The sequence below is a fragment of the Rattus norvegicus genome, chromosome 9 (assembly GCF_021556685.1).
Source record: "Rattus norvegicus strain SHRSP/BbbUtx chromosome 9, alternate assembly SHRSP_T2T, whole genome shotgun sequence".
Classification (NCBI taxonomy): domain Eukaryota; kingdom Metazoa; phylum Chordata; class Mammalia; order Rodentia; family Muridae; genus Rattus; species Rattus norvegicus.
The window spans coordinates 32,958,257-32,984,583 of NC_141542.1; the positions used below are offsets into that span (position 1 = coordinate 32,958,257).

A 26,327-nucleotide genomic window follows, 5' to 3' on the forward strand; every position below is an offset into this window, starting at 1 on the left:
CACTTCCTCCTCCTTCTCACCACCACCACCACCACCACCACCACCACCACCACCACCACCACCACCACCACCACCATCATCATCCCTCAGGACAGGGTTTCACTTTGTAACCCTGGCTGGCCTGGACCTTGTTATAGGAATCTGGCTGGCCTCAAACTGACAAGAGATCCTCCTTCTACCTCCCAAGTGCTGGGATTAAAGGTGTGCACCACCATTGCCCACTGTCTCTTTTTGACAAGCCTTAAATCGTTCATTTTGAGACATCATCTCACTCTGAAGCCTAGACTGTCCCAGAATTTACTATGCAGCCCAGGCTGGCCTCTAACTCCCATTGATCCACCTGCCTCAGCCCCCCAAGTACTAGATGTTTCAGGTCCACACCCAGCTTAGTCTTGAGTCTTGTTCTATCTCGTACCTCCCTACAGAAAACACAAAAAGTGAACGTGGTTCTCCAGATGCCCTGGAAACCTCTTCCACCGGATGTTCTACCACTGGGGGCGTTACTGCCAAGGCCACATTAGCCTAAGACGGTTAAGCAGCCTCAAATACCACTAGCCCCATGGTCACATGACACTTCACATTCAGGGTAGCAATAGAAAGTATTTCTCTCCGAAGCCCCTCATTAGGTAAGAGCAGGCAAGGGCAAAAACCCTTCCTCCTTTTTATTTTCTTCCTAGAGGGGTTTTTCTCACTTCAACCGCCAGAGGGCGCTGGTCTTCAAAAAACCCACTAGACTAGCAAGGTAGGGGAGTGCAGAATGCAGGGAGGGAAAACCCTTGGCAGTTCTCCGTGAATAATTTATACTGGTGAAATCTAACCACAGGCTTTAATACCACTTGTAAGTGGGTATCTTCTCCCCCAATGATAAAGAAGCCCCAAGCCATGCTTTCTGCAACTTGCCGTTTCTTCTTTTCTCTCAGCCGCTGTCTCCAGGCACTGGGAGACTTTCTCCAGAAGCTAAGCCCATACTTCTCACTTAGAGTGTGGTTCGTATCAGAAAAATGGGAGAAGCCAGGCCTTCCAGGAGCCAGACATTTGCGAGCTGGAAGGCTTCAGGACTGCGAGATAGCAAAGGACACCAGTCTTAGGGTTGTAAAGATCTTGCCTCTATCCAGACTTTGGCCGTACCTCAGCCTTACCTACGCCTGGAAATGATCATTAATCATGTCACAGCTAGCCATAGAACAAAATCATCGGGACATGTTACATGCTAGCTCTTCACTCTGCACAACAGGAATGCATGACAAAGTGAGTTGTGTCCCCATGGTCCTCTTACCACCTTTTCAGGACATATGTATTTACACCAGTTCTTCGATGTTCTCCTACAGAAGCCTTGCCACTTAAGTGAATTAAATTACTTCCTCCCTTAAAAAAATAAAACAACTCATTTTCCAGCATCCTGCCAAACAATAAGAATGAAGTAAGGCGGGGCTGGAGAGATGGCTCAGCGGTTGAGAGCACTGACTGCTCTTCCTGAGGTCCTGAGTTCAATTCCTAGCAACCACATGGTGGCTCACAACCATCTGTAATGAGCTCTGATACCTTCTTCTGGTGTGTCTGAAGACAGCTATAGTGTACTTATACATAAAATAAATAAATAAGTATTTTAAAAAAAAAGAATGAAGTAAGGCTATATGAGATCCAGAAGCAAGATAATCAAGAAGGCAGGTGAAGGAGTGGGAGAGGAGAGTCCAGAGAGATCCTGGAAGCAGGTAAGAAATTGCTTAGCAGGAAACCCTTATAGTGTGGGGAGTTATGCCTTCCCATGCCCACTTGAATACCTGATGTTTTCAGACATGGCTTCTAAAGTCACATTTTGTTCTGCATCCAGAAAGCCCAGACACAATTTGTAGCCCAAGATGTTTTCAACAGTCTCTGTGCTAGGACCACTGAACAGGGACAGTTGTAAATCCCGGGACAGCTACATGCTGTCCTCGATGATCTTTCTATCTAGCAAGGGACACAAACAACAAACAAGTGGTTACAACACAGTGAAATAAACACCACATGTGCTGAGACAAGTGTCACATGCTTAGGACTAGAGTTAGAGGAGATGTGGTTCTGGGCTTTGTTGTGACAGACTGCATCCTTTGTCACATGACATCTCCACACGCCACGCTGACTGGCGTGGAACAAACCGTCTTCCAGTTCCTATTCCCTGTCTTGTCGCATGACCTCGGCGCTTCAGATGGTCCTAAATCGTAAATTGTGTTGTATGATGCTATGAGAGTAAACAGATCCCAGGCTCATAAGATATGAAGAAAGATATATTTAACTCTTTATTCACCGTTTGTGTATCTTTTCTAAACATGTTTTTAATTTTTAGTGAATTCTTTAAAATGTGGTTCTAGAATGTCTGGCCTTCTCATTATAAAATTTAGACTGCTTTAAAAACATGACAACTGCCAACCACTACAGCCACGTCAGGATCTGTCCCAGCCTTAATGTTAAAATAGCCAAGTCCTGGGAAAACCCTCATCCCTGAACAAACCGCCACAATGGTTCTGAGCTGCATTCTTCATTATGCAGGGCATAGAAAAAAGTGGACCAAATCCAGGATTTAATCCCCGAAGTATGGATGCAGAAAATAGTTACTCCACAAGGCCCAGCTTGCCTCCTGGATATGAAGAAGAAACATGTAATATTTAATAAACACAAACATCCTTATGAATGACAGCAACATGATGTACAAGAAAACAAAACTACCTACCACACACACTGAAGTTACCCAGAGTGAGTAGGATGTGTGTATTTCTGGGAAAATGCATAGAGGCTGATAACACGGGCTCTCATGTAAGATATGTGATGTGACCTCCAATCATGACTTACCGCTTCTACTGCTGTGTGATTGGCCAGCTGCATAATCTGTAAATTAGTTTCATTGGCTGTAAAACAATTAGGCTGTAAAACTTTGAAGTGTTCTCTACTTCAAGGTGCTGGAAAGATGGCTCAGTTGGGGAAGTCCTTGCCGTGCAAGCATAAGTAGCTGAGTTCAAATCCTCAGCTCCCATGTAAAAGCCAGATGTAGTGACAGGTACCTTTAGTCTCAGTGTTGGCAAAGCAGAGGCAAGAGGGTTCCCAACGCCTGCTTAGCTGCAATTCTAGCTGAAGTGATGAGCTCCAAGTTCAGTAAACGACCCCCTCTCTGGAAAAGTAAAGAGGAGGCATGGCAAGAAGAGGGTGAAGAGTGCTTGCCAAGCCAGCTGAATTTCTGAGCTTGACCCTCAGAACCACATGAATGTGAGCAGAGGAAGGTAATTCTGCAAGGTTGTGGTCCCCATACACATGCTATAGTATCATATCATTTAGACATCACACACACACACACACACACACACACACACACAACACACACACACACACATATATATCATATACACGCGTACTAATGATGATGATAAACAGCTTTTTAAAATGCGGTACAGATTGTAGAAAGTCAAAACATAAACTCTCTCCTACACCTACACAAGTTAGAGGCAGAGACAAAAAAAATCCATCACAGTACACATAATATATAGAGTACTCATTGATATCTATGAAAAAAAGAAGAGGAGGAGGAGAGAAGGAGGAGAAGGAGAAAGAGAAGGGGAGGGAGAGGGGGGAGGGGAAGAGGGGGAGGAAGCGGAAGCAGAAGCAGAGGAAGCAGAAGAGGAAAAAGGAGGAGGAGGAGACGGAGATGGGGAGACAGAGAGATGGGGAGACAGGGAGATGGGGGAGGAGGAGGAAGAAGAGGAAGAAGAAGAGGAAGAAGAAGAGGAGGAAGAAGAGGAGGAGGAAGAGGAAGGGGAAGAAGGAGGAGGAGGAAGAAGGAGGAAGAAAAAGAAAGAAGAAAAACTTGGCATTGATTGCCTGGGTTGTCTCTGGCAATAGAGATAGTGAGGAGTCATGAAGCCCTCTGGAAAACAATTTTGCACGAGATTTGAAGGAAGCATTGTCTAGACTCTTCCTGTGAGTGCTCCTCCAGCTCAGTCCATCCTGTTTGCTGACCATAGACTGGCTTACATGGTCATGGGCAGTAGCTGTTTGGCCTTCCAGATTCTAGTTGGATTTGCTGGCTACAGTTTTCAACTAATGATCTCTGGTCTTTCAGGGGGTCCTATCTTGTCTCTTGATTCTGGGAAACATCCCCTGACCTCCCAAGTTTAAAATAACAACAGTTGCTATGCAACTGCATGGCCCACCTCGGGGTTCTCTGCCATTCTTCAGAGACCCTGGCACACAATTTGCGAGTTATCCCTCTGAAAGTTTCTTCCAGTTGTCCCACTGAAGCTGCCTTTTGGATCTTGTGGAACTTTGACAGACATAGAGGAGAGAGTTTCTGGGTCAGTGGTCCTAAGACAAGCATTTGGAAACCGACTCTAGACAGGTCACATCAGAACCATTGAGAGAGCCCTTGAGAAATACAGATGTCTGATTCCAGCGGTGGCCAGCTGGGCCTCAGAACATATGGACATCTGTAGGGAGTAGTTCCTCCTGCTGACACACAGTGTTAGTTACCACCAGGCCCTCCTCCTGCCTCAGAAGGGCTTTGACTTCTTGTTTCCGTTCCCGTTGGGCCCTGGTTTCATTTTGAAATAAAACAAATCAATTCAGCCAAGCACTAGATAGGTTCCCAGAAAGACAACCTTCTTGGGTTGTTTTCTTCCGGTCTAAAATGGAATGTTGTTGGCGCTCAGTAAATGTTTCTGAAGAGTATACAGAATAAATAACTCGCTAGGGATGATCACAATAGTGGGCAGGGCTTAAATGAGATCGGGTGTGGGATGGTATCGATAAGCTCAGTATTTGATTAAGATGCGAACAGAAGGGTTGGAGATTTAGCTCAGTGGTAGAGCGCTTGCCTAGCAAACGCAAGGCCCTGGGTTCGGTCCCCAGTTCCAAAAAAAAAAAAGAGAGAGAGAGATGCAAACAGAAAAGATCTTAATGAGGAAGGCGAATTCACCAAAGCTGAGCTCTTGAACAATCCTGGCCCAAAGGTTCTAATGTGTCCTCTCTCGGTTCTTCAAAAGTCAGTCCTTCAAAGCCCACGCTAAAAGTCAAGATGTCATCAGGCAATGGTCAGGAACTCTTTGGTTCTTTTAAAAAATTATTTTTACTATTGAGAGAGAGAGAGAGAGAGAGAGAGAGAGAGAGAGAGAGAGAGAGAGAGTTTGTTTGTGTGTGTGTGTGCGTGTGCGCATGCATGTGTGTGTATTTGTGTGTGTGTTGTTGTGTGTGTCTGTTTGTGTGTGTGCATGTGTTTGTGTGTGTGTGGTGTGTGTGTTTGTGTTTGTGTGTGTGGTGTGTGTGTGTTTATGTGTGCATGTGTTTGTGTGTGTGTATGGTGTGTGTGTGTGTGTGTGTGTGTGTGTGTGTGTGTGTTTATGTGTGCGTGTGTTTGTGTGTGTGTTTGCCCCTAGAGCTGGAGTTGTGAGAAGTTGTAAACTGCTCCCAGGTACTTGGGACCTCTGAGGAGAGGTGCATGCTCTCGCCCCTGCGCCATTCCTCCAGCCCCTGTGAGGCAATTTTATTTTTTGTTAAACTGAACTTTGAGTTTTCATTCCCTTGGTGCATAGGAGGAACAAGGCTTGAAGTACTTAATATACTAGGCATACCCCAGAGCTTCTCGAACATTTTCAAGTTGAGTGCCATTTCTGTGGAAATTCAAATAAAAGTTCATGGTGGGGCTCTCCCTCCCAGCCCTCAGCTATTCCTAATGGCCCAAGGAAGCTTTTTTCTTTGCTCCACTTCACCTTTCCCTGGTCTGCGAAAGGACCCGTTAACAAAAGCAGCTCTTGACTCACCTTCTCATGACAATATAATCAGATAAATTCCTAATTGACCTCCTTTCAAGCCGAAACTAAACTGACTTGAATTCATCCACTAGGACGGCGTTCTGGAGTTAGCACAGTTGCCCAGCTCTTTCGACAATTCCTATGGTCTAACCCTTTGTCGATGACAAATTTTCTGGATGACTTATGGCTGTCATTATGAAAATCAATGATCGATTTGTGGTATTTTAAACCCATTGGCTGCCTAAAGGCCAAGAAGGTAGTTAGGATGCCTTTCTCCTCCTGTGACTGGCCCCTGACCTGGTTCTTCTGTCTGCACGGCTGACATAGCCCACTGCTGTCAGGATGATTGCTCTCTAAGATACAAAATAAAAGTTCTCTGGGCAGGTGAAGAACCATTTTGTCTTTAAAAATGTATATGTCTTTTTGGTTTTTAAAACATCTATTAGTGTTGTATGTCTGTGTCATGTGTGTGTGTGTATGCATGTGAAAGAGAGGAGAGAAGAAGAAAGATTGTGTGTGTGTGTGTGTGTGTGTGTGTGTGTGTGTGTGTGTGTTCTCTCCCTGGCTATATAGCTTGAGTTGTCTTGGGAGTTGTGAAGCCCCAGTGACCTTGCTATTAAGTCTCAAACCCTTGGACAAAAGACTGAGAGGCCTACTTTACACATCAAAGTGGACCTGGCAGACAGGAGCTCCCCAGCTTTCTCAGTCCCTACCTGTTACAGGATGTGGCCAGCATACTCTGCCCTCTACCCATTCCACCCCCGCCACCACCACCACCACCACCAGGGTTGGGCAGCCCTTCCCCCAGATGTTCTTCCCTATATAATCCAGCCATTTTGGCTACTCACTCCTTTTTTACCTCTTGTCTACTGCTCTGCCTGATTCCCCTCTCTCCCCTCTCCCGTCCCTTCCCCTTCTGCTCAAATGGCTGAGGGTTATGTTCAGTTTGGACCCTCCCAGCTGTCTCTCTCTCTCTCTCTCTCTCTCTCTCTCTCTCTCTCTCTCTCTCTCTCTTTCTCTTTCTCTCTCTGTCTCTGGCTATGCTCTCCCTTTTATCTACAATAAACTTTCTTCTCTCTCATACCCAGAAGCAGCCATGTCCTTCCTTATTTTATTTTATTTTCAGACACCTGGCTGGTTACGCAGTTGCTTGGATAGGGACTCTTAAGTGGTGACTCATCTCTGTAGCCCCTAGTTTGGGGGCCGGCTATTTTTAAGACAAGCCCTTGTTATGTAACCCAGAATGGCCTCAAATTCCTAACCCCTCACATTTGTCTCACAAATTCTGGGTTTACAAGCCTGTGCCTGTGAGCCCCTGCTATAAAATATAGCAGTGAGGGGAGCTTTTGTGAGAGAACTCATCTCCGTCAGAGAAATGCTATTCAATAAGAACATCCTAGGAGTCTGCAATAAACTAATTTGTTAGATGTCTAAAAATGTTTTCCAAGATTTGAAGAAAAGATTAAGATGTGTAAGATTAAGAAACTGGATCTGAGGACTGATCAGAACTGTTGACCACTTAAGCAGAGGATTGACTGCTCCCAACCAAGGGCACCTAGGCTAGACGAAGACATAAAGAACACCTTGCAAGGGTGGCTTGTGGTGCCCTTCTGAGGGAGTCACAGAATTGCCAGATCTTGCAATCTCTAAAATTAGCCTGACTGACTAAACGTATTTGCACTCCTGCCCCAGGACAGGGAGATGACCAGGAGGGTTCTCAAGTTTCCTGATCATTTCAGGTCTCGGAAATGGAAACGCTGTTTCTCCTAGGCAGCCAAGAGTTGCCCAGAGGTTCGCAGTAGGTGTGGCCTCTTGCAAAGCTTTGTTCTTTTTGGAATGTCACAGAGCAGTGACGCTGTCTACCGTCTGAAAGGAAAGCAGAGTTGTGAGGAGAGACTTCAGAGTCTTCGTAATCAAGATAGCAAGTAGGTGGATCTGTACACGAAGCACCTCACGCTGAGATGGAACCCCAAGACTCCAATTTATCCTCAAACAAGCTCCAAGACCATCTTCTTCATGGTGTCTTTTGGTGCGGATGTCTGCCCCGCCTCTGTAGAGTGGATATTTGGATCTTTGCTGTTAGCCCAATACGTCAGGTTTGGAATAGTTGAGCGTGCTTGAAGTCCAATCTTGGGGCTACTTGGTGCTGATGTGGGAATGAGGTAGAGGGGCTCGGCTAGGGTCAGGTGAAGCTACAGAGCGTAAGAATGAGAGCTGCAGAGCCAGCAGCTCCCCACTGCAGATCCCCAGTCCTCGGCTAGCAGGGGCTGAGGTTGCAACAAAGGTGGTGATGCTACCAGTGGACCCTCTTCCAGTGGTAGGGGCTGGGTAATGTTCTTTCTTATGCTTGTGTGTGTGTGTGTGTGTGTGTGTGTGTGTGTGTGTGTGTGTGTGCGCGCGCGTGTGTGCGTGTCTGCCTGTATATCTGTCTGTGTGTCTGTCTGTCTGACTGTCTGTATAGGTGCATGCACCTATGACAACCTCAGACCTCATATGCCATCCACAGAAACACTGTCCACTTCCTTTGAGACTGGGTCTGTCACTGGCCTGGAGCTCAACAATTAGACTAGATCGGCTGGCCAGTGAGCCCTAAGGAGCCTCGTCTCTGACTTGGAATGGCAAGTGCACACACACTGCCATCTCTGTCATTTTTACATTAACGCCAGGACCCAAACCCAGTTACTTCGTGTTTTTAAGGCATGAACTATCTCCCTGGCCCACTCTAAGATGTTCTGAGCACATTGTTTGATCTCTCGATGATGTACTTCCCTTTGTAGAAAACTGGATTCTGCATTTCTAGCAGCGAAGTATGGAGCGAACTCCTTGGTTACCTTCAAACTGATCAAACAAGGTTCTTGTTACTGAGGAAACAAACTTTGTCTTCTTGGGACCAACAGAAGGGCTGGTTGACTTAACTTGGTTGTCACTTCATCTGTTTCAAGAGGAAGATTCAGAAGCTCAGTCAGAATCAACTCTTGAAGCACTGACTGCAACCCTCTCCCACATGGCATTCAAGGGGCTTTCTTGGCCCATTGACCTGTGAGACATGGGCTTTCAGCCAGGTCCTGGGAAGGAGGAAGGTGAAGAACACTAGCTTTTATAGGATCCCATTAAAGAGTTCACAAAAACATGCTGCACTCGAAAGGGGTCCCACTGTTTCCAGTGCTTAGGCTGTCCTCTCCTGGAGACCTTCTGGAGAATGTTAAAATATTCAGAGGGGAAATTATTACAGTTCCCTTTGCATATTTTATTTTATCTTATTTTATTTGTATGTATGTGAGTCTGCATGTGTGTAAGTGTACCATGTATATGCAAGAGCATGTGGAGGTCAGAAGAGGGTGTCAGGTCCCCTGAAATTGGAGTTATGAGCCACCTGCTATGGGCACTGGCAACCCAGCCTGGCTCTTCTGTAAGAGCGGCAAGCATTCTTAACCACTGAGCCATCTCTAGCCACTACATAGCTGTTCTCTTGAGGAAAACCCAGACCACTAATTTCCCAAAGACACTTGCCTTCTCTCACACTCTGACTGCTGACATTTTTTTTATTCCACAGCTAGTATTTTATTCAGAGGGCAGTCTCATTACACATGGTCCAAGAACATTCAAATAAGAACTCAAATTGAAAGTTAACGATGGGTCTTCAAACATCATAGCCAACAATGCCATGTTTGCCTATGATCTCTCTGATGTAAAACCATATCCACACCTCAGTGTCCACCAAACCGTTCAGCACAGCCTCCTTAACTGTAAGGTGTTTGAAGTTACCAGTTTTAGCACTGTGAATTATTTTTTCATGCTCTGAATAGCTGTAGTGATTTCACCAGGGGTTAGGGGAGCCAGCTCAACCTTGGTGTAGTGCCAAAATATGACTAATCAAGACTTTGAGTAAGTCACAGCAGCGATCACCATTGACGGTGTCTTCTCTGCCAAGTTACAGATGAACTTGGCCATGATCTAAGGTGGAAGGTACATCACTCTGAAGCACTGGCTGAGTGTTGACTTCTGACATTTTTATACAGTGGCCTTTAAGCCAGTGCCATGCCATCTCACTGGTGCAGGAGAAGCAGCCAAAAATACCGTGGATCATGGCCTCCAAAATTAGCGCCTGTGCACTGACAGGAAGGAGGGGATTTGCCAAGAATAGTAATGTTTAAAATACAATTGGAGACATCTTTAGTCCACAGGAATTTATTCTGGGTGTGTGTAGTGTCCCTGGTTGTTTGATTGTCTACTTGACATTACACAGAATATCTTAGTTAAGGTTTCTATGGCTGTGGTAATATATCAAGACCAAAAGAAAGTTTGGGAAAAAAAATGTTTACTTCCGGGTTATAGTACCACATCAAAGTTCATCATCACAGGAAGTCAAGGTAGGAACTCAAGCAGGGCAGGAACCTGGAGGCAGGAACTAAAGCAAAAGCCATTGAAGAGGGGGCAACTTACTGGCTTGCATTTCTTATCCAACCCACGACTACAAACCCATCGATTGTCAATTAAGAAAATACACTATAGATTTGCCTTCAGGCCAACACAGTAGGGACATTTCTCAATTGAGGTCTGTTATTAAAAAAAAAAAAGACAAAAATTCTAGTTTGTGTCAAATTGACAAAACTGGCCAATGTGCTAGACTCATGTTCAATTGAAAAGTTGCCTTGATCAGATTTATCTGTAACCATGTCTGGTAGTTTGAATAAGAATAATAAAGAATGATCCCATTGGCCCATATATTTGAATGCTTAGTCACCAGGGAGCAGTATTAATTGAATGGATTAGAAGGATTAAGAGTTGTAGCCTTGTTGGAGTAGGTGTGGCCTTGTTGGAGGAAGCACATCACTGCAGGTGGGCTTTGAGGTTTCAAAATCCCAGGCTAGACCCAAGTTGGTTTTTGCTACTTGTGGATCAGGATGTAGAGTTCTCAGCTACAGGTCCAGCACCACACCTACGCGTATCCATGATACCGAGATGATAACGGGCTAACCTCGGAAATTGTAAACAAGCCTACAATTAAATCTTGTCTTTGTGTAAGCGTTGCTTTGGTCCTAGTGTCTCTTCACAGCAATAGAGCAGTAGTAATGAAGACACCATGTCTGTGAGAGACTATCCGGACTGACATGGGAGGGCACAGCCCGTTGTGGGAAGGTGTGTCTAGACTATATCAGAAAGCTAACTGAGCATGTACCGGTGAGTAAGGCAGCTGTTGGGATTGGTCTGGTGCTATGTATACAGATGCTCAATTCTGAACTCCATGATCTGGTTGCTGTCCAGAGGAGTGCATTCTCACATACACAGGCCTTTGTTGGGGAAACCTTGCTCCCCAATTTAGAGTTGATTGGTTAAAAAAAATAACTGGGCAGAAGTAGGTAGGGTTGGGCTTCCCAAGCTTGGGGTCAGAGGTGGAACCATGAAGAAGAAAAAAATGGGAAGAGAGAAGAAATGGGAGGAGAGGATACAGTAAAAGAACTGTTTGGTTTTGGATCCCTGGACAAGAGACTGAGCTGCATATTTTACATATCATACCACACTTAGCCTCCAGGTTCCCTCAGTCCCTATCTGGCATAGCCTGTCCCCAACCCTAAACTTTCCAGCCCAGGGGTTGGGCTGCCCTTACCCCCAGAGGCTCTTTCCTATATAATCTAGACTTTTTAGTCTCTCCTTTCTTTTTCCTTCTCACTCTTTTCACTCTGCACTCTGGTGCCCTTTCTCCATTTCTCTCCCCATGGTGATTTCCCTGGCCTTGGTCCTTGGGGGCAATGAACTCATCCAAGAGCAGCTTCCCAATAAATCTGCCTTTAATATGTAATCTAATCTGGCTTGAATTGGCTCGTTTCATCAGCAGTGGAGAAATAACCCATCAAGAACTCAGCCTGACGGAGTAGATTCAGCCCAGTCAGGGACAAAGGACAAATACCGGCAAATCACTTGGGATGTGTAGCTAGGAGGTAGCTAGACTAGCTTAGAAAATTAGTTTAAAGGTACCTGCCCAGTTATTGTGCTTTTAAGCTTGTTTGAGTAAATCCTTAGAACTCTCTCAATTCCTGGGGAACTAGCTGGGTTGGAAAAAATATATAAAATATTAATTATTCCACAATAGTAAGCAGCATTTCTCTATGGTTTCTGCTCCAAGCTCCTGCCTTGAGTGCATACTCTGACTTCCCTTGATAATGACAGTGTAGGGTTAAAAAGCCCTTTCCTCCCTAAATTGCTTTTGGTCACTGTAGTTATCAAAACAATGGAAAGTAAACTAGGACAGCCCAAGTTGATGGTGATAAGGGTCATTTGGTAGAAATGCCCATAGGTCACTAAGGACATAGAAGCTTTCTGTAGCTTCACAAAGGACGGAGGGTTGAAGACTTAAAAAGATCATCACTGGAAAAGAGGACCAACCTTTCAGACCTTAAGATGGAAATCCCAGGATCCAGAAGTGTGACACAATGAATTTCTGGTAATTGAGTCACCTAGTTGTGGAGTGCTTTCATCCAAGCAGACAGATGGACTGTACATCCTCCTCAACACAGCTTCAGGGTTCACCCCGACACCTCACACTATCTTGCCTTATCACGACTCACTCCTTTGGTGGAATGTTCCCTAACACGCCCTCCTTTGTCTGGCTCGGTAAACAATTACCCGTCTTTCTTTGATTTAGCAAGGGCATCCCTTCTAGTGTGACTCTTTCAGAGACCATCCCTTCCAAAGGCACGACTGAGCTCTTCCTCCTAGTCTATGACTAACATGAGAATTCCTGTCACAGCATACAACACGGGGAATTGTCCAGACTGGCAGATCCTCTGCCTTTGGACCATTCTTAACATCTGCTTTGTAATAGCGCCGTCTGAGTGACTATCATACACAGGGTCTACCCCCTGAGATCTGTAGCCAATAGATACCCCAGTGTGGCTCGTGTGCAGCCAACGAAGAGGATCACTGTGTGAGGCAAAGCTCACAAAGGATCGACAGTTGTCCAATAGATAGGCAGTGCTCCCAGAGAATAGAACTCACCCTGAAGGATAGATAATGTTCCCATGGTTTGGCCAGTATTCTGAAAAGATAGTGCTCCCAGTAGGTAGGTAGTGCTCCCATAGCGTAGCATCTTCCCAAGGTGTATGTAGTGTTCCCGAAGAGTAGACAATGCTCCAAAGGAAGGGATTTCTGAGTTAGTCTGTTATTGACCTTTGTCATGAACAGAGGTCAGCTATGAGGAAGTAATGATGAGAAGCAGGCCAGGTCTTCTGTCATTCCTATTTCCCACAGCCTTTGGGGAAAACACAGGTTTTGGGGTTACTGCATCAGGCTGAAATCATCCTGAGCTAAGGAAAAGAGAGTGTGTTAGCAATTTTTTTTTTTTGAAACAAACGCACAGCCAGGAGCTTGTTTTAAATCTCGTTTTCCTCCATTCAAGTAGTTAAAGCAATCTTTCGTCTTCTGAGCACAGAACATGGGAAGGTCATTTGTCAGCCTGACACTTCTGCTCCCTGTCCCTGTGTTTCCCCCAAAGGAATTCCAAAAAGGAACCACAATGCTGTCTTTCAGTGTTCCCAGTATTTACACCCAACCTTCCCTTGGAAAATGGAGTATGGGAAGATTCCCAGCCTGCTTTTCTCCCCAGTACTTCTTCCCAAACCCCAAGTCTCTTCAAAAATCTTTCTTCTTCTAGAATATACGGGGGGAGGGAGGGTATTATTTTCATTTGTCCTGAGGATAAAATTAGTGCGTACTCTCTACTTACAATTCAGAGAAAAAAATTAATGTACTTAAGGGCTAGAGAGACCCCAGTTACATCACCAGAACACAGATAAAGTGAGCCAGACATGATGGCGTTTGCTTCTGACACTAGCACACTTGAGGTGAGAGAGGCAGCTCCCTGGGGATTCATGGCCAAGCAGCCTCATCCAGCCAGTGATTTCTGGGTCCTTTGTGTCTCTTTCTCAAAAAAGAAAATAAAATGGTAGACTGTGTTGTGAGGCACAACACACGAGGCTAGCCTTTGGCCTCCATATGTGTATACACACCAAAAAGAGCATTAAAAAAGAACAATTGGGCAGGGCAGTGGTGGTACATGCTTTTAGTCCCAGTACTCAGGAGGCAGAGGCTGGTGGATCTTTGAGTTCAAGGCCAGCCTGGTGTGCAGAGCAAGTTCTGGGACAGCCAAAGCTACAAAGAAGAAACCCCATCTTCAAAAACAAAGAGAGACCAATTGGTGATTGTACTGTGACTATTCAACTGGTGATGTTTTTGTAGCTTTGTTATGAATTATGTATCTATAGGAAGAAAAGTTTTCCACAGATGTCTGTCCTACAAAGGTGTGCATGAGAGAGACAAAACACACAGTGTGGTGAGGGGCCTGGCCATAGCACCGTGTAAACTCACTTCTTTACATATCCATAAACCAAAGCCCCAGCCCAATAATGCACTTGGCTGAAGGCGTATGTAAGCCTTTGGATGAGATGGACAAGAACTTTTCATGGTTTTTAAAGCCTGTGAGCACATAGCAGGGGAGAAAACGTATTCAAGGTGACAGGAAACTTTGAAAACAGAGCAATGCTGTTCTGTGGCTGCTGGTGCAGAGGACTCAGTTGCTGACTTTGAAGGAAAGGTTGGGAAGCCACAACCCACAGGCCCAATCCAGCACGATGTCAGAGAAACGCCCACCCCAGCTCCTGCCTTCCACAGCAAAGCCACACGCTAGTTCTGGAGACCATGTGGTTCTCACAGATGACAATATTTACAGCCTGTTCCTTCATCGAGAGAGAAAAGGAAATTGCTGATCTCTGACCTGGAGAAGTTCTTCGCAGTTCCAGGGACTCCCAAGTGCAGTGTTTCCATTTGTGCTTGTTGTTCCTTTCGGCTGATTAGGAGCTGCACCCTCAGGAGCCAAGAGGGTAGAGGGGAGTCCCCACAGCTCTGCTGAAAGCAGAGAGGGTCACCTCAGGATTTAAGAATGGGAATAGAGGCTATAAGAGGCGGAGGGGTTAGGGTCTTTAGACAAAGACTAGGCCTCAATGGCCTCCACCATCACTCCCACCTTCCACATCCAGAGTCCTGGAAATACTCTCTATCCATTACTTCAGCAGGGCCACAGTGGGGTGAACCACCCTAACTCTAAATTATATATTTCACAAAAGTTAGACGCCAAAGGATGTTTGCTTCACGTGGTACAACATTCTTCAGTAAACATATGTCCTTGGATAAATTATGATGCAATGCAGTGAAATTCCTTGGCGCTGGGGCCAGGCAGGCAGGTGTTGGAGTTCTATGATCTAGGAAACATCTGGAAATGTATACAGTTTCTTTAGGAATAATATGAGGAATAATAGTGCATACAGTTATATCGGCCAGTAGACATAACAGTGCATGTCCAACATCCACGGTTGTGGCAATCACAGTTGAGCAATAGATTCTGTTAGATCAGGGTTCATGAAGGTGACTTGGAAATTAAATGGGCATCTGCTTGTTTGTTTCATATCTAACAACTTTTAAAAATGTATTTCATGTATGTGAGTACACTATAGCTGTCTTCATGCACACCCAGAAGAGGGCATCAGATCCCATTACAGATGGTTATGAGCCACCATGTGGTTGCTGGGAATTGAACTCAGGACCTCTGGAAGAACAGCCAGTGCTCTTAACCACTGAGCCACATCTGCAGTCCCACAGAGAGACATCTGAAGAAGCGAAATTATTCTTCAAACGGAAGGCTCCAGTCTCTCTGAAAGTAGAGACCATGTTCACCTGGCATGGCGCAAGAGCTGTCGGTATAGAGGTTGAGTTGTAAATCTATCTGTTGAGGTGGTAGTTGTCCCTTTGACATAGGAGCTCACATAGTCCATACTGAATCTGAATTTTCTATGAAGCCAAGGATAACCTTGAACTCCTGATCTTTCTACTTTGAGAGCTGGACTTGTAGACACTCACCTTCACCCCATTGCTAATATCGTTATGTTGAAAATCATTTTCTGGCTGAATAGAAATATATTTTTATGTGTGCAAACATACACAGAAGCCAGAGGTCAATCTTGGATGTTGTTCATAGACTAGAAATGTGACCTTGATTTCCTTAAGAGGGTTTTGAAGTGTTCTTCGTGTGCCTGCTGATGTCACACTAAATGAAATAAAGCTTTAAGGGAGAACTTTGGGGGTGGAAGATAACTTTGCCATCTCTAAGCAACAGACACCACTCAGAGAGGTATGTTGACCTTCTCAGAAGCTTTCAGAACTTAAGAGCCTACTGGTATCATCAGTGAAGCCAACTTTCCAGTCCATACCTTCTCAGTTCACCAGAGGAATTTAGGTCAATTAACCACCACTAACCATTAGCACTGTTTGCTTTGGGTTTTGGTTTAGTTGTTAGTGGCATTGTTTTCAGTAGTGTATTTACGTCATTTCTACTTCCCATTTCCCAACCTTCAACTCTTCTCGGATTCTACAAACTCCCCTTCAAAATCAAGGTCTCTTCTTTAGGCATTGATGTATGTATGAATATATACATACATATATATGTGTGTGTGTGTGTGTGTGTGTGTGTGTGTGTGTGTGTGTGTGTGTGCAGGCAGTGCCCATAACTGGAAAAAAAAGTCCATGGAATAATATCCAGTTTATCTACTTGCAATACACTTTTTATTTCCTACTGTAGTTTTTGAGTGAGAATCATGTTCTCATGGGTCATCAACCTGAAGTCTCTGACCTCATGACTCTTACTCTAGTTCAACCCCCTTTTTTTCCCATTTTGAGACCTATAACACCTTCCTTTAAAAAAAAACCCTACATTATGTTACTGTCTGTTCTAATTATATCTTTGTTGCTGTGATAAAACACTCTGGCCAAAATTGTTATAAAATGAAAAAGGTTTTTTGCGGTCTTTTTTTTTTTTTTTTGAGGAAACTGCAGGTCATAGTTCATCACTGATGGAGTTAAGGCAGGGACTTGAAGGGAGCCTGCTTTCTATTCCATGAAGTATTAACCCAGCCAAGAAGTGTGCCAGAGCAAGAGCCAGAGAATGTGCCTTGCTAGCTGTTTTCTCACGGTGACTTATACTCAGCTAGCTTTCCATAGGGTTCAGGACCACCTGCCCAGGGAATAGTGCCACCCACAGTGGACAGAACCCTCCTATATCAAATAACAATGAAGGCAATGAGATATTCACAGGCTACTCTGATCTAGGCAATTCCTTAGTTGAGGTTCTCCTCTTGGATAAGCTGATAAAGCTTATTAGAATATTGTGCACTGTACCCTTAACTGTATCTTTTGAAGTCAAAGTAAAGTTTGTTAACTCAAAATCTCCTACAATTTTCTACCACGGAGGGAAGAGAAGAGCTCTCAAAAAAATTGTCTTTAAGTGAAATTGGGTTTATGTCTGTGTAAAATTGAAGAAAGTGGATTGTTCTGTGTGCCACAGGAAATTTCACAACCCAAACTACAAAAGGCAATCAAGTGCTAAAATTATCTTCCTATTGAAGTCTAGTCTCTGATGCAAAAGTTGCTCAGGATGAAACATTAAGCAAAATAGATAATAATAAGAAGAAAAGGAAAAAAGCAGCCACTCCTCTTGGATACTACCTCTACTTGTCCCCACATAGGGATGCTAATGGAAGATGCTGAAGGGCTGGGCATTAAGTCCTTATGTTTCTGTTGTGCCATCTGTGTATCTGTGTGAATAAGCACATGCAAGCTATGTGTGTGTTGTATGTGTGGTGTGTGTGTTGCATGTGTTGTGTATGTGTGCTGTGTGTGTTCTGTGTGCTATGTGTGCCCTGTGTGTGTTGTGTGTGTATACAAATGTACATAAAAGTCAAAGGTCAACCTCAAGTGTATTTATTTATTTATTTATTTAGACAGGGTGTGTTGATTACTTGATTTCTCTCAGCTTGACATAGCTATCTGAAAGGAGGGAATCTCAACTGAAAAAAAAATGTCACCATAAAATTGGGTTGTAGGCAAGCAAATAGAGCATTTTCTTGATAAATAATTGGTTTTGGAGGACTCAGTTCACTGTGGGTGGTACTACTCCCTAAGCAGGTGGTTCTGGGTTGTACAAGAAAGCAAACTAATTAATCCAGGAGGAACAAGCCCTCTATGGTCTCTGCTTTAGTTCCTGACTCCTACACTGAGTTCCTGCTCTGTCTTCTCTCAATGACGGATTGTGATCTGTGAGGTGAAATAAGTCCTTCCAGTTCCCAGGTTGCTCAGGACCACAGCAATAGAAACCAAATTAAGACACGGAGTTTTAATATGTACCCCTGGCTGCCCTGAACTTGCTACAGGCTGGCCCTGACCTCAAAGATTCACCCGTGTCTGCCTCACAACCACCTGGATTAAAGGCACACCCCACCATGACTAGCTTCAGGTTTCATTTCCTGTCAATATCCTTTGAAACATGGGCTGCCCATGAGGGTCCTCCTGTCTCTACCACCCTAGTATTGACATGACGAATGTGCCCTAACTTTTTAGTGATTGAAGTCTCCATAGGTTCGGAGGACAAAATTCAGGCCCTCCTGTTTGCAAGGCAAGCGCTTTACCAATTGAGCCATCTCTTCAGCCCCAGTTTCTGTTACATCTTGACACGGTATGAGTTATCAACCCAAAAAAATCACAGTTCTTGTTTTAAGGGGGATGAGAGAGAGTTTATTCTGGAGCCATTTTCTGTGACCATGGCTGGGGAACACAGATTTAGGTTACCCTAAATTCCATGTTCCGCAGTAGAAGCAGTTTCAAAGTTCTATAGAGCACATAAGTGGACACATCAAGGCAAGTTTAAATTCATTGTTGAGACAGGCCCAAGATGGTATCCGATAATGTTTGTAATTTTGAAGTTGGTACTACTGTTCTACCAAGTTAGTAGATTCTAAAAAGGTTTCTATATTTGGTCACAGAATGTTAGTTCTGACCCAGAAGCAGACAAAGAAAGGTACCCATAATAAAGTAACTTGCCTTTGGACCCCCAGCAGTCCATCTCTCCACGGTGCTGAGGTCCCAATCATTGCCAGTCTCTGAGGACACTCTGAAACTCTCTTTTCAGGAATTCTTGTTCACAGAGTTGGTTTTCCTATCTTTGCCTTCCCTTACTATGCCCTTTCCAACTGGAATTCTTTCCCAGACAGAAACACGGCCAATACCCTCTGTTTTTGCCTTGTGACCAGATCAGAGGTATAAAGCTATGAGGATCCCAAGAAGATTCCAATTCAAGATCAGGGACAGTGGAATGTGCCTGGAACTCCTGTACTTGGGAAGTGGGTCAGAAAGGGTCAGAAGTTCAAGGCCATTTTCCATTAAGTGCCCTGCTAGGGCTTCTTTCTTTCTTAAAGAACAAAAAGAAGGGGGTTGGGGATTTAGCTCAGTGGTAGAGTGCTTGCCTAGCAAGTGCAAGGCCCTGGGTTTTGTCCCCAGCTTCGAAAAAAAAAAAGAAAGAAAGAAAAGGAAGAGGAAGAGGAAGAGGAATAAGAAGAGGAAGAAGAAGAAGAAGAAGAAGAAGAAGAAGAAGAAGAAGAAGAAGAAGAAGAGGAAGAAGAAGAAGAAGAAGAAGAAGAAGAAGAAGAAGAAGAAGAAGAAGAAGAAGAAGAAGAAGAAGAAGAAGAAGAAGAAGAAGAAGAAGGAGAAGAAGGAGAAGAAGGAGAAGAAGAAGAAGAAGAAGAAGAAGAAGAAGAAGAAGAAGAAGAAGAAGAAGAAGAAGAAGAAGAAGAAGAAGAAGAAGAAGGAGAAGGAGAAGGAGAAGGAGAAGAAGAAGAAGGAGACACTACAAATGTGAATGCCCTTTCCCGTCTGTTGGCAGTCCTAGACCAGTTAAGATTAAGATCAGCCTTCGGAGTCCTGAGACCTCCTTTTCCTACCTATTTTGGCAATACATTTACATTTCAGACTTGAGAGCCTATAGCCTACAGCTCACTGTCCCTTCTGGAATTTCTATAAAGGTTATTGTCTTAGGGTTCCTTTGCTATGAAAAGGCACCATGACCAAGGCAACTCTTAAAAGGGTCAACATTTAACTGGGCTTAGCTTACAGGCTCAGAGGTTCATTCCATTATCAGTGTAGTAGGAAGCATGGCAGCATCCAGGCAGGAGAATGGTGCTGGAGAAAGATCTGAGAGTTCTACATCGTCATCCAAAGGAAGCCAGAAGCAGACTGCCCACAGGCAACCATAAGGGGGAACTCAAACCCCACCCCTACAGTAACATACTTCCTTCAACAAGGCCACACCTCCTCCAACAAGTCCACACCTCCTAATAGTGACACTCCTGGGCCAAGCATATTCAAACCACCACAGTTCTACATACTCAGTATAGTTAGGGAGGCCTTTGGCTCATGATCACCCTGCTTTAGAACCCTGAGGGCAAGGATTGCCAACAGGAGCCACCAATCTCTAGTTTTCTTTCTTTCTAATTTTCTCAGATGTCCTCCCATGAATTATGAGATGAGAGAGATTCTCCTCCTTATAACTTGATTTTTGGATGGGGAGAATTTCACACTTGAGTCTGTAGTTGCACCAATTATTCCCCCCTGGTCGCCCCTCCCCAACTCACTGTCACCTTCTCTTTTTTGATTACATGAGAAAAATCTTAGGCATCTTGTGCCTAATTCCCAACTAGTGAGTCCACAACTGAGGGACCAGGACAAAGTTAAGAGACCTTCTATGTACAGCAGTAATTCCAGGAAAGATAGTGAAGGATCCTGTCTTTAGGTCCTTTGCCATTGTGTAGCTATGTAACCCTAGAATGAATCCTCGTGACTAAGCATCAGTTTTTGTATTAGAAAAATGTAGTTGATAATAACACATTAAAATAGTGTTGACTATAGCATCTTTGCAAAGAATTTTATAACATAAATATGGCTGGCAGCTGATATACACCAGGACCCTGGGAAAGCATGCTCCAAACATTTTCCTTATTTCATTAGAACTTTTATTGTTTTTGTTGTCGTAAGTGTCCACTTCCAAAACCCCAACCCTGGGTAGAATCAGGACTCCGGCAATGTAACAGGCAAATATTTACATCCTGTCCTGCCAAGTTCCCCCCAATTAACAGTCTGTCTTAGGTCTGAGAGTTATGAGAAAGCCCTCCAACATGAAGACCCAGCCCAGGAACACCCTGTAACAGTTTCTCAAAATCTCTGGATGCAATGGACCTCCAACTATAGACTCCCTGGGCCCAAGGAGTCTCATATCTGAAACGCACCTTCTAAGACACCTCTGCAGCAAAGGCAGGGAGAGGCCTTCATGAGGCCTTCTAGTGACCCTGGCAGTAGATATCAGAAGCAATGGCAAGAGAATGGGACAAGCTCATGTTTCTCAACACGACGCAGATCCCCAGACTCCACAACTTTGACCCTATGTCCTAAAATCAGAATCTTGGAGTAATGCGTTGGTCACACATGTCTTCAGTTCCCAGAGGAAGCCTGCCAAGGAACTTCTTGTACAACATTGACGAGGTACCACAGTGCAAGCTTCCAAAGTCACCAGGTCTGTTGAAACCTGACCTGCTGGATGAAATGTTCAAGGTAGATCACCTGAAATGGAGAGCCTTAGACACTGACGGTCAGAGGCTAGTTCTCTATTTTGTCCAGTGTTCTTCGATGCACCTAAGCCCTTACATGAAGCCGTGAGATGAACAGTGAACTCGGGCAACTCCCTCAACCCCTAGTTTTGTCTAGATGTTTTCACAATATATGTTAGAAACTGATTGAGTGTCAGTATGGATAAACTGAACTGCAGACATTTCACTTCATTTCTCCATCTTCCAACTTTGACCAGTTTGAAAACCCAGGGGGCTGAGAACAGCAAAACAAGGCATTTGGCCTCACGCTGAATTCCCATCACCTACGATTGCATGTGAGATACACAGCTCTTCACAAGACACATCCCTTAGACTGAGGACAATTTGAAGGATCGTCTAGGTCATCTTCCTGTCTCTTAAGAACTAAACCCAACTCATGAGATCCATTCAAGGTTCTGCAAAATTTATTCTTTTTATTAATAATCTTTTACTTAACATACGAAGTTAATGGTGATATTTTCATCTGCCTGTCATTATTACTTGGTTCTAGTTATTTCAAATTTAATTAATTATTTTAATTAATTTAAGTTTAAAGTTTCAGACCCTTTTCCAGGAGGGAGCCTTCAAGGATTAAAGAGTTGAATATTCTAATGCAGTCAGAGGGTAGGAATTGCTCCTCGGATTTGGCCCAGACCCTCTGCCATGTGTATAATCTCTGCTTTGCTTCTGAGGAGGCGCCATTGCCACCCAGGACACAAAGCACCAGTTCCTACTCACGCCCTTCGGTTGAGCCAGCCACTGTGTGATGAATAAAATCTGGCTGCAATTCAGAGCTTAGAACTTCCTGAGCATAGGGAAGAAGAGTAAGGTAGCTCTGTGCTTTGGACCTTGATTGCCTGCTTGTGAACTCTAACAGAGTAATTAAGCGAGGGAGTAGAAGACCACTGTGGATGTAGGGATAACAAGAAAATGGGCTCAGGGGTTCCTTGAACATGGAGTCGTTGTAGAGACCATCTATTTAGCCCTTACATTTGCATCTAGGAAGGATAACTCTCGAATAGAGAATTAATTATAAAAATATAACATTCGTAAATATTTAATTGTATAAAAATTATAAAAATATTTTTAAAATTATTAGGACTTGAGGTGGATGGGATCACTAGGAAAGCTGCTACTTGTCACCGGAAGCAGCAAGAAGAATATAATGGATACCTAGCAATATAGCACTAAAAACTTATTATTTATATGTATACTGGGTGGTTTTTGTCCACTTGACAGGAACTACAGTTACCTGGCCGAAGGATACCTGAGTTGAGGAATTGTATGTATTAGAGTTGCCTGTGGGCATGTCGGTGGGACATCTTGATTCGTGCTTATGTGGGACGGCCCATCCTATTGTGTGTGATGCCACCCCAGGCAGGTGTCTTGGGTTGTATAAGAAAAGCAGCTGCATTGGTCCTGCCAAGACTGAACACCCAGTGAACCTGATTGTTGGTGGGAGGGTGGTAATGGGGGGGGGGGGGATGGGGGTGGTTAGGGGTATGTTGGCCCGGAAACCGGGAAGGGGAATAACAATCGAAATGTAAATAAGAAATACTCAAGTTAATAAAGAAAAAGAAAGAAAGAAAAGCAGCTGCATAAGCCAGAAGAGGCAAGACAGGAAGGAGTATTCCTTCTTGGTTTCTGCTTCTGTTCCTGCTCTGGCATAGTGTCCTGAGTTCCCTCGGTGGTGAACTGCTACCAGGAAATGCAAGAAAAAATAAATTCTTGTAGAATTTTTTAATCCTGACTTGGGGGTTTCTACCATGCCTGTTCATTTAGTTCCTGGATAAAAGACACACACGACCTTATATTTACAATAAATCTTAAACAGCACAAGAGCTGGGCAGATATCTACTCTATGTTATTAGAATTCACTTTCCTATCAATAGCCCCAAATTATTACTTACTACTTACTATGTTTCATCTGGGCTGCTCTTAACTCCCATTGGGCGGCCCTCAGGGCTCACCTAACCCATGGTGGCTTCTCCTGTCTTCTCCAACCTCTTCTATCATGGTTCTCCTGCAACCCAAGCCTAAAAAACCTACACTCCATCTATGTCTCTTCTGCCCAGCTATTAACTGTCAGCATCTTTATTTACCAACCAGAAATAACCCGGAGGGGGGGTGGAGGAGGGGCAGGGTCACGTGCAGACTCCAGGTCTTAGGGGCCCACACTTAGCATTACAATAGACAGCAAAGATCAAACCTCAAGAAATTCTTTCCTCTCCTAGCTGCTTTTGGTTGTTGTGCTTATCACAGCAGGGGAAAGCAAACTAGGGGAATATGCATATGCTAAAGTCATACACTTCTCCTATCTCTAGCATAAACTAGAGGAAAGGAAATTATAGAAGTGACTGGAAGGGGGCTGTGAGTCTCCCTCTCCCTAAGACATTCTTGAGTTTGAAGCTGATCTTAGTCTTTGAGATTAAGTTTACAAGCCTCCCCGCAAACTCCTTTCTGCAGTAGGACAACCATGGTTCCACCGAGCATCCCTCAAACGTGATTGGTCTCCAAGAATTCAATGCTTCAGTTCATCCATTTCCCTCTGAAAATGTAATATCCCAACTGTTAGAAAAATCTCTAAATCAATCAGATGCATTATTCTGGTCACATTGTTCCCTTAATGTAACCTAATGTCACATTGAATTTTTTTTGTAGCTATATAAAGATTACAGCTGATTTGTATTGTCTTTCTGGTCGGTAAGAGTCAGCTTGACTTTTTCAAATAACTGTCTTCTTATGACAATTTTGGTTCTTTCGTGTTGATTCTTGTCTGACTAAAAGTAATAGTTTAACTATATCCAATAGCACTGTTTGGATGTCACCTGCTTGCTAATCTAACTTACTGAGCTGAACCCAGTTAGAATCCAGATTCTGATGTTTCATTAGCTATTCTTTTTAATGTTTTGTGTATTAATTTTGTGTATTAATTTTTGTGTATTAATACACGGACCTTCCTCCACTTGGTTCATTAAAAATATCAAGGCGTTGGCTCAGTGGATAAAGTGCTTAGTTACTGCACAAGCATGAGAACCTGAGTTCAGATCCCCAGAACGCACACAGAAAAAAAGCCAGATACGGCAGGGTCCATCTGCAACTCCAGCACTGAAGGATCATGGGGACTCAGAGACCAGATGGAACAGGTCAAATGACAAGATTCAAGTTTAGTGAGGGACCAGTAGGATAATCTGTCTCGAAACACTAAAGTAGAGGGGGAAAAAACATTGAAGAAAGACATTCTAATATCAATCTATGGCCTCTATGTGGATCTGTTTAAGTGAGTGCACATGCACACACATGCACATCTGTACACATGCACACATACATGCACCCATGTAGATACTACATAGACACATGCAAACGCACATGAATAAATTAAATATTGAACTGAAGACAAACAAAAGCCACGGTGGCAATGTTTCATTTTTCCTCCATCTCAGTTGGTCTCTTCTCCACAGTCACTGCGTTAGTCACTTTTGTGTGACTGTGATAAAATGCCATGACCAATGTAACCATGGAAGACGTCATTTTGGGTTATGGTTCCAGAGTCCTTTATGCAAGGGAGCGCTGGCAGCAAGCAGCAGTTACGTGACAGGAGCCAGAAGCTGAGAGATTACGACTTCAACTGCAAACATGAAGCAAAGAGCAAACTGAAGTGAACCGAGGCTTTAATCTCTCAAAGTCTATTCCAGTGGCTTAATCCCTTCCCTTCCGTAAGGCCTCACCTTCTAAGCCTCCGCAAACACCATCACCAATTGCCGATTAAGTTTTCAAATACTAGAGCCTAGAGCAGGTATTTTCCATTGAAGTCACTCCATTCCATTCCCTGCCCCCCATTAGCAAAATATAGTTAGTCCAACTTCAGAAAGTTTCTGTAGCATTTTATAGCACCATATTTTTTTAAAAGTCCAAACTCTGAGACTCAAGGCAATCTCTTAATTTTAACCCCCCTGAAAAATCACAAGTCAAACGGCATGCTTCCGTCATGTAACGGCAGAGAATACACATTAGTGCTGCAAAGGAAGGAAGGAGAACACTGGAGAGTGATGAAATACTGGGTAAAATTGAGACCAGAAAACAGAGAGAAAAATACCAAGGGCTTTGGCCTGGTGTTGCTTATATTCAAATGCTTAAATTCTGTACCCCCAAATCTGGAACCAAAGAAATGGAGACATCTATTTTAGCATGACCTTTAAGGGGACAGAGGGAAAACCTTTACTAGCATATCAATGTTCACCCAATATATTATGTTTATTACAAGTTTATACTGGAAGAGTTATATTCTTTCATGTTCTGCATGTTACAAGAAATGGGTGGGGTTTATTGCTAGCTTCAGATGATTGTGATGTTAAGCTGCCCTATAACTGTTGAAAATATGACAGAAATGTATGAATAAAAGAAATTCAAATGTAACATTAATGTAGATACGCTCATTGGTGGCACGCAGAGATACCAACAATTTTGGCCTTTGTTTATTAGTTTGGGTCGTTTTTGTGTCATGCATCCCACTTTATCCTTGAAGTCACTATTAAGCTAAGGATGACTTTGAACTTTAGCTCCTCCTTCCTTCTCCTCCCAAGTGCTGGTATTATAAGCCAAAGACACTGTGTGCATCTTATTTCTATTATGTTAAAAGGCTTACATAGAATTGGGATTCCCTTTGATGGGTTCTTTGTCTCATTGATAAAAGATTTTATAAACTAACTCAAAGGTAAGCTTAAAAAACTATTTTATTATTGTTTGGGAGAGGAGAAAAAGGGTTAGGTAGAGAAGCTGTAAATCTGACAGCCATTGGAAGGAAGGGGTTGGATGAGAGACAATGAGAAAATTAAGCTGACTTAGTTAGGCTTTTATTGCTGTGAACAGATATCATAACCAAGGCAACTCTTATAAGGACAACATTTAATTGGGGCTGGCTTACATGTTCAGAGGTTCAGTCCATTAACATCAAGGCAATGGCAGTGTCCAGACAGGAATGGTGCATGAGGAGCTCAGGGTTCTACATCTTCATCTGAAGGCTGCTAGGAGAAGACTG

General features: G+C 43.8%; 1 long non-coding RNA gene and 1 pseudogene across 5 annotated transcripts; both read right to left on the bottom strand.

The window, feature by feature from the left end:
- Window positions 1-91: 91 nt before the first annotated feature.
- Window positions 92-26,327, bottom strand: LOC148003641 (uncharacterized). 5 transcript variants are annotated; one of them, XR_015629036.1, is made up of 6 exons: window positions 26,214-26,327; window positions 14,545-14,675; window positions 12,771-13,023; window positions 3,039-3,145; window positions 1,782-2,617; window positions 92-1,058 (listed from the first exon to the last, which is right to left on the bottom strand). It is a non-coding gene; the product is annotated as an uncharacterized LOC148003641 (long non-coding RNA). The 5 variants fall into 5 exon arrangements; XR_015629035.1 differs by having other exon boundaries at window positions 2,830-3,145; XR_015629038.1 differs by lacking the exon at window positions 3,039-3,145.
- On the bottom strand, window positions 9,276-11,024 carry LOC148003642 (ATP synthase F(0) complex subunit g, mitochondrial pseudogene; annotated as a pseudogene).